This window comes from Dasypus novemcinctus, chromosome 9, assembly GCF_030445035.2.
Source record: "Dasypus novemcinctus isolate mDasNov1 chromosome 9, mDasNov1.1.hap2, whole genome shotgun sequence".
NCBI lineage: Eukaryota > Metazoa > Chordata > Mammalia > Cingulata > Dasypodidae > Dasypus > Dasypus novemcinctus.
In genome coordinates, this window is record NC_080681.1 from 20546870 (window position 1) to 20557699 (window position 10830).

At 34.7% G+C, this 10830-nt stretch overlaps 1 pseudogene; it reads right to left on the reverse strand.

The window, feature by feature from the left end:
- Positions 1-9891, reverse strand: part of LOC131279664 (uncharacterized) — a 40543-nt pseudogene extending 30652 nt beyond the window's left edge.
- Between the last annotated feature and the right edge of the window lie 939 nt (positions 9892-10830).

The following is a 10830-nucleotide window of genomic DNA, read 5'->3' on the forward strand; positions in this document are numbered from 1 at the left end:
TCCTATCTAACACTTTAAAAACATCTATTTAACAATTTATTAATTGTGTAGGGGATGTGACTGTCAATGAAAAATTTCCACTAGATGATCCTAGAAGAATAATTAAATGATGATGACTCTTTTTATAATGCTTTACTGAACAACACATATATTCTACTTCTGTGATATTTGTTCTTTCTTTAATTGGGGTGGAGTGAGGAAGGGCTCTGCTCTAAGTAACACTTAAGGCTCTCTACACTACTGAAGATTACAAATGTAGTAGTAATTTCTAAACATCTTCGAAGCTTTGAGCAGTTAGAGAGGCAATACATAACAATTGTCATATCCACCTGCAGTAATAAGAGTACAAATGCACCTTGAATGGCTTTTCATCAAAGTAAGTCTATACTGTCTTTCTTCTCATACCAGCCTGCATTCATCTCTTTGGCTATCAATAAGCCCTGATTGAACTTTTAGGCACACCAATATTTAGCTGTATTTCCCATTGACTCAATAACTTCACAGTAATTGTTATAAGAAAGATTATAATCTTATTGGCATTTTCTTGTTCAAAAGTGAACATAACCTATAAATATGAAATGCTTCCCTCTTATTTTTTATGGTTTATTTACTTTCCTTTAATGTGTTTTTACATTGGTGTGATGGTATTGTGTCAACCAGGCCAGGTAATTGTGCCTGTCGTTTGGTCAAGCAAGCACTGGGTTAACTGTAGTACAAGGGCATTTATGGACTTTAGTCACCATTGACTTTATTGCAGTGGTAAATCTTAGATAGCTGGTTATAATTCCATCAGTCAGGGAGATTGCCATCAGCAATGAGTGATGCTTAACCCAATCAATTGAATCCCTTAAAAGGGGAAGTGATTCCAGCATTGAGAGAGAATTTCCCAGCTCATCTTTTGACAGCCAACATCTCCCAGAACTCATCAAGAACCTTCATTGGACTTTCGTTGCAGTCTGCCTGTGGAACCTGGAGTTGTGCATCCTCATGGCTGTGTGAGAGACTCTTACAGAATCACATACTATTGACAGATATCTCTTGTTGATTCTATTTCTCTAGAGAACCCTGACTAATAGAATTGGTCATTGATATTGTTCTTGGATTCTAAATCGTTACCTGTGATAGAGAACATGGAGAATTACAGTGCTGTTTAAATATGAAATTCCCTAACCCTAAGTATTTGCCAGGACATCTGTGATCTTGGAAGTTTTAGCACCGCTAAGGAAATGAGGGATCTTCAATGGAAATGCAAGTATATAGTTTTGTTACAAATAGAGTATATTTTAGGAATAATGATGAAATATGTATCAAGTATTGATAGAAATTTAGCTTTATAAGGAGAATGAAACAAAAGCTCTCAATTTATTCAGGAAAAAATTGGCCTCAAATCCTAAATCAGCACTTGGTAGGTAGGAGCTTTGGGAAAACCATTAACATCTTTGTGGTTAAGGTTAGCCATCAACCAAAAATTGGCTTAATGTGACTGCCTGACTTGTTTCTCAGTATTATTAAGTTGATCAGTTGAAGAAATGAATGAAGAAATACATACTTCAAGTTGCTGTGAGATTTGATTAATTCTTTTGATGAATCACCTATATTTGTTCTTGTGCAAAAAAGTGTGAGATATATTCAGAAAATTGACATGATAGTGAGATGGCTCTATATATTTAGCCCAGAGAATATCTCAATAAATCAAAGGGTATTAATAAATGTGGATGATGGAGTCTATTGCGGTGTGACAATAATCAGATTCCTACACTCATTGGAGTACTGGGTTCATGAAGGTGATAGAGTCAACTTGAGTAATTCATTTTCATGTAAGGAGATAATTTTTACAATTGTGCTTTTGTAAATCTAAATATCTAAACAAAAGTGTGAGGGAAGTGAGAATAAGATAAAGGTTACATTCTATTTTATTAAGAATATGTTAAGCATTCAAAGAAATTAGCAAACCTTTAAATTAATTTAAGATGACTTCTCAATAGAGAAAGAAGTTTCTAATAAATGAAATGGATTTTCATTATAAAAACTTAAATGTTTAAAAAATAAATTGGCCTGTTTCAACATTATTCAAAGTAGCATATTCAAATGCCATTTTAGCTAATTGCAAAAACCTCGTTTGAAATATTTTTATATATTTTACTATGAAGAAAAAACAAATAATATCTGAAGGTAACCCTAGTAATCTTGTAGAAAAAATACCAAATAGTAAATTAAAGAATGCAATGTCAGACCTCATTTCTTTTTTATATTATTAACCTCTGGTATTAACATTTTACACTATTGTTCATGGCAATTATTTAATGTTATATATTTGCTCATTTAACTTTTATTTCTAAAGTACTTATTGCTATTTAAATAATATCACTATGTGGGTAATTAATGAAAATACTTAAATTTTTAACTTGTTTTGTATGATACACTAAATGAATGCTTAGGGATTTAAATAAGAATAACAGAAGTATTTTGTGAAATTACATTTAATGCTGAAGAATTTATAAGCCTAAAGGGAAAAAATTCATACTTGAACTGAATAGATATTATTTGAATCACATCAGCTATACCTTATAAGAGAGTATTAAAGACATGATTTTATTATAAATAGGAGAACTGAAGAAGAAAACCTGCTTAAAAGACATTTATTGTGAAATTCTTAAAACATAATCTAAATACTGAAATTCTTCTTCCCGAGTGTTTACTTATTATTAATTAGAAATCATAAGACTTATTTTCAAATAGTCTAAACAATAAATGGAAGTATTTTATAAAACAATAATTGGTTTGATATGGCATGTAACATTGAATATTACATTCCAATCAGGACCAAGTTAACTCTAATTCACAGGAGGATTTTGTGTTAAAAATCTAAATGCTAAAGAAATAAATTTTAAAAAATAGAAATTATTTCTTTTAGTATAGTTACATTCTGTAACAGCTAAAACCTGAAAGACAAGTGTGGAGAAAGAGGGTGAAAATAAAGACTAGAAGCCTCTGGTACAGACAGGAAGCATGAGCCCATGGAGAGGTGTGTTTGGACTTGCACTGCTGAATACACACTGTATTTATCCCTAGAGAGAGGCCTACCCTATTTCACATTACTTTTATAAGAAAATTACAAGGACACATGGTACACAAAATTGGTTATTTTATAGTAAGAGCTTTGTAGCCAAATTAGTGGCTTGACTAACAAAAGAATCCTTTATGCTTGACATCAGTCCTGGGTGAGGTCACAAGCCAGCATCACTGTCAGCCAGAGACTGGCTTTCTGAGACAAGAGTCATGAAGAGGCGCCTTCTTGGTAGGGCACCAAGAATGGGGGTAAGAAACATCCAGCAGTTAATAGTTTTATCTATTATCAGTTAGGGGCATTTTTTTTTTTTTTTTTAGTGAAGAATGATAGTGGAATTACTTCAGTTCTGAAAAGTAAACATATAATTAAGACTCATGATTCAAAGACTATAGTTCTTCCATCAGGATTTGTAGTATCATACTGAAAATGTGAAAGACTAAATGAAGTAATAATAAACTGCCTGGGCTGATACTGAACCTAAAAATTAAGTGGTGGGGATTCCTAACTTAGCAGGATTTTCTGTGGTCCCAAGGATTGTTGTTATTCTTGTTTTCAGTAAATAAAAACTCATTCTTATTCTGTTATTGTCAATATTTAAGGTGCATCTAAATACTTATTTACTATTATGTCAACAGGTAGGAATGATATTGAAGCATTATGGAAATTAAATTAATTCTACATTGTTTCTTCAGCTTCACAAGCTTCTATATTTATTGTTGACACTTTTTAAACAAAAATAAATAAATAAATGTGTGATTTCAGTATTGTTTACCCTAAACCTCGGGACACATTTCCAATACAGGTAAGGATGTTAGAATATTTAAAACACATTTGCAAAAATTGTGATATTAACATTAAAATAAAGGGAACCGAATATTTCCATACTTATTGATCTGTGTGAAATGTCAAATATTTCAAACTATTCATCTTGAATTTGCTCAAAACACAAAATTCTATTTAGGTAGAAACATTGAAACACTTGTTTGTTCAACAGATCAAATATTGGGAGCATGGCATTGCAGCACATTGAAAAGAATATATAAGCCCTATGGTGGTGTGGTCATCCCAGTAGATGTAGAGATATCAGGTGTTGAAAGAAGTTCATTTTGTGTCTACTCCCTGGAATAGTCTTTATTATTCCATGTTACTGGCTAACTTTAACTCACCATTCAGTTCTAAGATTAAATACATCTTCTTTATTTAAATTAATTTTTAGTTAATTTATTTATTTATTTTGCACTACCACCACCACCACCCCTTTTTTTGTTTGTTTTACACTCCATCTACTCTTAGCTCTCCACTGTGGGGCAGGCCAGCTTGCCTTCACCAGGAAGCCTCAGGAATCAAAACAGAGCCTCTAGTATGGTAGATAGGAGCCCAATTGCTTGAGCTATATCCACTTACCTTCTTATTTTAAAAGATAAATATATATATTTTATTTTTTAAAGAAACTTAGACTACATAAGTGTTGCATAAAAAATATAGGGGATTCTCATATGCTCTATTCCCTAGCTCTCCCATATTTTTCCACATTAACAATATCTTTCGCTAGTGTGGTACCTTTGTTACAATTGGTAAAGAAATTTTGGAGGATTACACTAAGCATGGATTATAGATTATATTGTAGTTTACACTCTCCCCCTCACAATTTTTAAGTTATTACAAGATATAAAATGGCCTGTGTCTGTCATTGCAATGTCATTCAGGACAATTTCCATGTCCCAAAAATGCCCCCATATTATACCTGTTTTTCCCTTGCCTTGCCCTCAGAATCTCCAGTGATCACTGCCTCCACATCAGTAATTTATGTTCTTCCATTGCTAGAACTACAATGTCTATACTAGAATACCAGGAAGACTACTTTAGTCCATCTTTCATTCCCCAGTCCTGATGATTCTGGGGTGGTGATGCCCACTCTACTGTTAATTGAGAGAGGGCTTAGATTCCATGTTGCAGATGGATGGGACCATCTTGCTTGCAGTTGGAGACTATCTCTGTTCCTTGGGATGTTTGTTGTCCATTACCATCTCCTTGTTAATTGTCCTGTGTGACTCCATTGAACTGGAGAATAGGTGTTGCAATTCTGTTGAGATTCAGGGCCCAACTGGTACATGAACAGCCCAAAGATTTAAGTCTCTGGGACATATACCTATCAATACTATCTAACTATAGGTTCAAATAGAAAAGGCAGAAGAGCCATGTGTAGGGAACCTACAACTGAGTCCAACTCTGTCACGATGGAATAGTTCTACATGATCTCTCAATGATGGATACAGACCGTGTTAAACTTCATCAAAATCTATAAAAGTGTATGGTCCAAAATGCAAACTATAATTCTGAAACATTGACCATGGTTAGTAGCAATGTTTCAATATTTGTACATCAATTTTAGTAAATGTACTTTCCACATGTAAAATATTTTTTAGTAGGGAAAAGGGGAAAGGGGGATATCATTGGGTATATGGAAATTACCTATATTCTGTGTGTGACTTTTCTGTAACCTAAAGCTTCTTTGAAGAGAAAATGAAAAAAATAAGACACTGGGGGAATAAATGGAAGAAAACATCACTGTACATGCAAGACAACAGATCTTACAGTGATGAAAGACCTTGTGTCAAAACATTTTTTAAAATTTTATATTTTTTATTTTATTATTCCAAACTATTAAAAGTTTTTGTATTTTATTTGTTATTTTTAAAACTATCATTATTATATCATTTTTCTATTAGTTTCCATTTATTTTGTTGGCTTCAATTTTGAAGAAGTTTTGGATCACAGAAGGGTTACAACTGTGGCAAGGGAGGATCATTGGTGTGGAGTGTCAGAGATGGGCATGCCTGGGAGGAGGTTCACTTGGGCCATACATAGAAAGCATCTAAATGGGTTCAAGTGTTCATGGGGCATTGCCACAGTGGGTGGAGATTCACACAATAACCAAAAGAATATCAAATTCCCATCCTGATGAGCTCTTCCACTTTCTCTAGTGTTACAGCATAAATCCCAAGTACAGGGGCAGTGTCTACTGAGGGAGGATGGGCCATTGATGAGCCCTTGATATTAATGGTTGTATTTTTGAATCTTTACTTTTGAAATAGAAACTTAGCCTAGAATTTTAGGGCACTTAAGAGTTACCTCCTGAGAACTACCTTGTTTTTCAAATGTGGCCTTTCTCTAAGCCAATCTCAGCTTATAAATCCATTACCTTCCCCCAAGCACTGGACAGAACTCCTAGTGATGAACCTCTCTGGCACCAAGGCATTGTTACCAAGCACAAACTAGCAATGCATCTGGAAAAAGTCCTTGACCAAAAGGTGGAAAGGGTAAAGACAAATGAGTTTATATGGCTAAGTGACTTCAAAATGAGTCAGGAAGTCATTTCAGAGGTTATACTTAAGCATGTCTCATCAGGGTCTCATTGACAGCCAAAATAAATATTGCTTCAAATAAAGGGACTCCTGAAGGCCATGGAGACATCCAGACACAATAGGTTGTGCAGAGAACTCAAGAGTTTTTGTCCCTGCCCATAGTCCCTACTTTGGAATTTATGCTCTTCAACGCCCCCAAAATACCCCATGTGCAATCTATTCTATTCCTCCCTCCCCCTCCCATCAGGACCCAAGTAACCACCAAGATGAACTCATTGAAGGACAAGATTCATAGTTACTCACACTAACATTGAGGGCTCAACATACTGGTCTGTCTTCCCCTATTAGGCACTGCCTATGCTCTCAAGAGATTCTCACTCCCCTATTTGACAACATAGCAGGGCTCCCCAGAATGGAAGTCCAACACCTTTCTGCTCACTAGGTGAGTCCCCACCCACTGATAGAGCCCACTGACAAGATGAACACTGTGTACTCCCTAGAAGCCTGCCCCTGATGTGCCCTGTCCCTCATGCCCCCCACATCCAACACTTTAAACCAGTAACCCTCCCTTGCCATATTAGCCAAAAGAAAACTCCCAAAGTTGTAGTTTCAACCACATACCCACAAATCCACATAGTTCACTTCCTCCCTCCCCCAACCCTTCCCCCCAGTTCCATGGACAATACAACCCACACTCCCCACACTAGTCCTCTCACAGACCAGCACCATCCAGCTCAGTAGCATCACTGAATCACTATTATTCCCCTTCACTGCACAACTACATCCTACCACCTTATCATAGATTTAGTCCATATAGGCATTTACTCACAACTTTCTTCCCCCTTTCTGTCTTTTGTAAACCTATCTTCTAAACTCTGACTCTGAGTCTGCTCTATTTGCTTCATTCATGTATGTGAGGTCATGTAATATTTGTCCTTCAATGCCTGGCTTGCTTCACTCAACATAAGGTCTTCAAGATCCATCCATTCTATCCCATGTGTTAACACTGTATTCCTTGTTACACTTGAGTAATATTCCATTGTATGTATATACCACAATTTGTTCATCCATTCATGTGTTGATGGACATATAGGTTGATTCCAACTTTTGGCAATAGTGAAAAATGCTGTTATGAATATTGCTGTACATATATCTGTTCATGTTCCTGCTTTCAATTCTTCAAGGTATATATACCCAGCAGTGAGATTCCTGGATCATATGGCATTTCTATACTTAGTATCTGAGGAACTGCCAAACTGTCCTCCACAATGGTTGCACCATTTTACATTCCCACCAGAAGTGGATAAGCGTTCCCACTCCTCCACATTCTCTCCAATATTTGTATTTCTCCATTTTTTAAATAGCCATCAGTTTAATGGGTGAAAGATGATATCCCATTGTGGTTTTGATTTGCATTTCCCTAATGGTGTTGAGCCATTTCCTTAGTGACATTGAGCATCTTTTCATGTGCTTTATAGCCATTTGTAATTCTTCTTTGGAGAAGTGTCTGTTCAAATCACTTGCCCATTTTTTAAATTGGTTGTTTGTCTTTTTATTTTTAAGGTGTAGGTTTTCTTTATATAGACTGGCTATTAGCCCCTATCAGATATTTGGATATCAAATATTTTCTTCCATTGAGTAGACTGCCTTTTTACTTTCTTGACAAACTCCTTTGAGGTGCAAAGGTTTTTAATTTTGAGGAGGTCCCATTTATCTATTTTTTCTTTCACTGCTCATGCTTTGAGTGTAAATTTCATGAAACTGTTTCCTAATATGAAATCCTGTAGATGCTTCCCTGCATTACTGTTTAAGATCTTTATAATCTTGGGTCTTATATTTATGTCTTTGATCCATCTTAAGTTAATTTTTGTATAGGGCATGAGATGGTGATCCTCTCATTCTTTTGGATATGGATGGCCAGTTCACCAAGCACCATTTGTTAAAGACACCGTTCTCTCCCAGTGAAGTCGGTTTGGTGGCCTTGTTGAATATCACTTGATTGTAAATGTGGAGATCTACATCAGAACTCTCAGCTTGGTTCCATTGATCAGTATGTCTATCCTTGTACCAACTGCATGCAGTTTTGACCATTGTAGCTTTAGAGTATGTTTTAAAGTCAGTTAGTGCTATTCCTCACATTACATTTTTCTTTTTCAATATGTCTTTGGCTATTCAGGGCCCCTTGTCTTTACAAATAAATTTCATTTTTCAAATTCAATAAAAAATGTTGTGGTGATTTTTATTGGCATTGCATTAAATCTGTAGATCAGTTTGGGTAGGATAGACAACTTAATGATATTTCGTCTCCTATCCACGAACAGGGAATATTCTTCCATTTGTTTAGGTCTTCTTTGATTTCTTTTAAGAGTGTTGTATAGTTTTCTGCATACAAGGCATTTATATCTTTAGTTAAATTTTTTCCTAGATATTTGATTCTTGCAGTTGTGATCATAAATGGGAATTTTTCCTTGATTTCCTCCTCAGTTCGTTCATTATTGGAATACAGAAATGCTACCAATTTTTGCACATTGCTCTTATAATCTGCCTTTTTAGTGAACTGATTTATAAGCTCTAAACACTTCATTGTATATTTCTCAGGGCTTTAATGTATGGGATCATGTCATCTGCAAATAGTGAAATTTTTATTTCCCCCTTTCCAATTTGGATGCTTTTATAGCCATTTTTTTTTTTTTTTTTTTGCCTCAGTGCTTAATAAGTTCTTCTAACACATTGGTTAAATAAGAGCAGTGAATGTGGGCATCCTTGTGTTGATTCAGATCTTAGAGGGTAAGCTTTTAGGATTTCACCATTGAATATGATGTTAGCTGTGGGTTTTTCACACATGCTCTTTATCATGTTTGAAAGTTTCTTTCTATTCCTATGTTTTGAAGTGTTTTTATCAGGAAAAAGAGTTGTATTTTGTTAAATGCTTTTTCTGTATTATAGAAATGATCATGTGATTTTTTTTCTTTCAATTTGCTTATGTGGTGTATTACATTGATTTATTTTCTTATGTTGAACCATCCTTACACACCAGGGATAAAACTCACTTGATCTTAGGGTATAATTCATTTGGTTTGCTGTTGAATATGATTAGCAAGGATTTTGTGGAGTATTTTAGCATATAGTTTCATTAGAGAGATTGGTCTATAGTTTTCCTTTCTTGTAGCTTCTTTGTTTGGCTTTGGTATTAGGGTGAAGTTGGCATCATAGAATGAGTTAGGCAATGTTCCCTCCACTTCTATTTTTTGGAAAAGTTTAAGCAGGATTGGTGTTTTTTTCTTTCTGGAATGTTTGGTAGAATTTACCTGTGACACCATCTGGTCCTGGGCTGTTCTTAGTTAGGAAGTTTTTAACAACTAATTCTATCTTGTTATTTGTGATTAGTTTGTCAAATTCATCACTTTCTTCTTTCATCAATGTAGGCTGCTTGTGTGTTTCTAGGAATTTGTCCATTTCCTCTAAATTATCCATCTAGTTGCCATACTATTTTTCAAAGTATTTTCTTATGATACTCTTTATTTCTGTGGAGTCAGTCATCATAGCCCCTTTGTCACTTCTTATTTCATGTATTTGCATCTTCTGTCTTTTTTCTTCATTAGTTAGCTAAGGATTAGTCAATTTTATTGATCTTCTCAAAGAAACAACTTTTGGTACTGTTTATATATTCTGGTGCTTTGTCATTTTCAATTTCATTTAGCTCTACTCTAATCTTTGTAATTTCCTTCATTATACTTGCTTTGAGGTTAATTTGTTCTTTTTCTAATTCTTCCAGGAGTGCAGTTAGGTCTTTGAATTTAGTTCTTTCTTCTTTTTTAATATAGGCTTTTATGGCTATGATTTTCACTCTCAGTACTGCTTTTGCTTCATCCCAAGGTTTTGATACATTGTGTTTTTGTTTTCATTCATTTCAAGGTTATTACTGATTTCTTTTTTTATTTCCTCCTTGACCTACTACTTGTCTAAGAGGGTATTGCTTAACCTCCATATCTTTGTGTCTAATCTTGTTCTCTGCCCTTTACTGATTTCTAGCTTCATGCCTTTGTGGTCAGAGAAATTACTTTGTATAATTTCAATCTTTCTGAATTCATTAATAGTAGTTCTGTTGCCTAGCATGTGGTCTGTCCTGGAGAATGACCCATGTGCACATGAGAAGAATGTATATTCCACTGTATTTGGGTGTAAATTTCTGTATATGTCTAGTAGATCTGTATCCTGTAATTTATTATTCAAGGTCTTTGTTTCTTTATTGAGTATCTGTTGAGATATTCTGTCTAATGATGATAATCATCTTTTAAAGTCCCCCAATATAATTGTAGAAGCATCTATTTCTCCACTTAGTTTTACCAGTGTTTGCCTCATATATCCTGAGGCACCTTGGTTAGGTGCATAAAT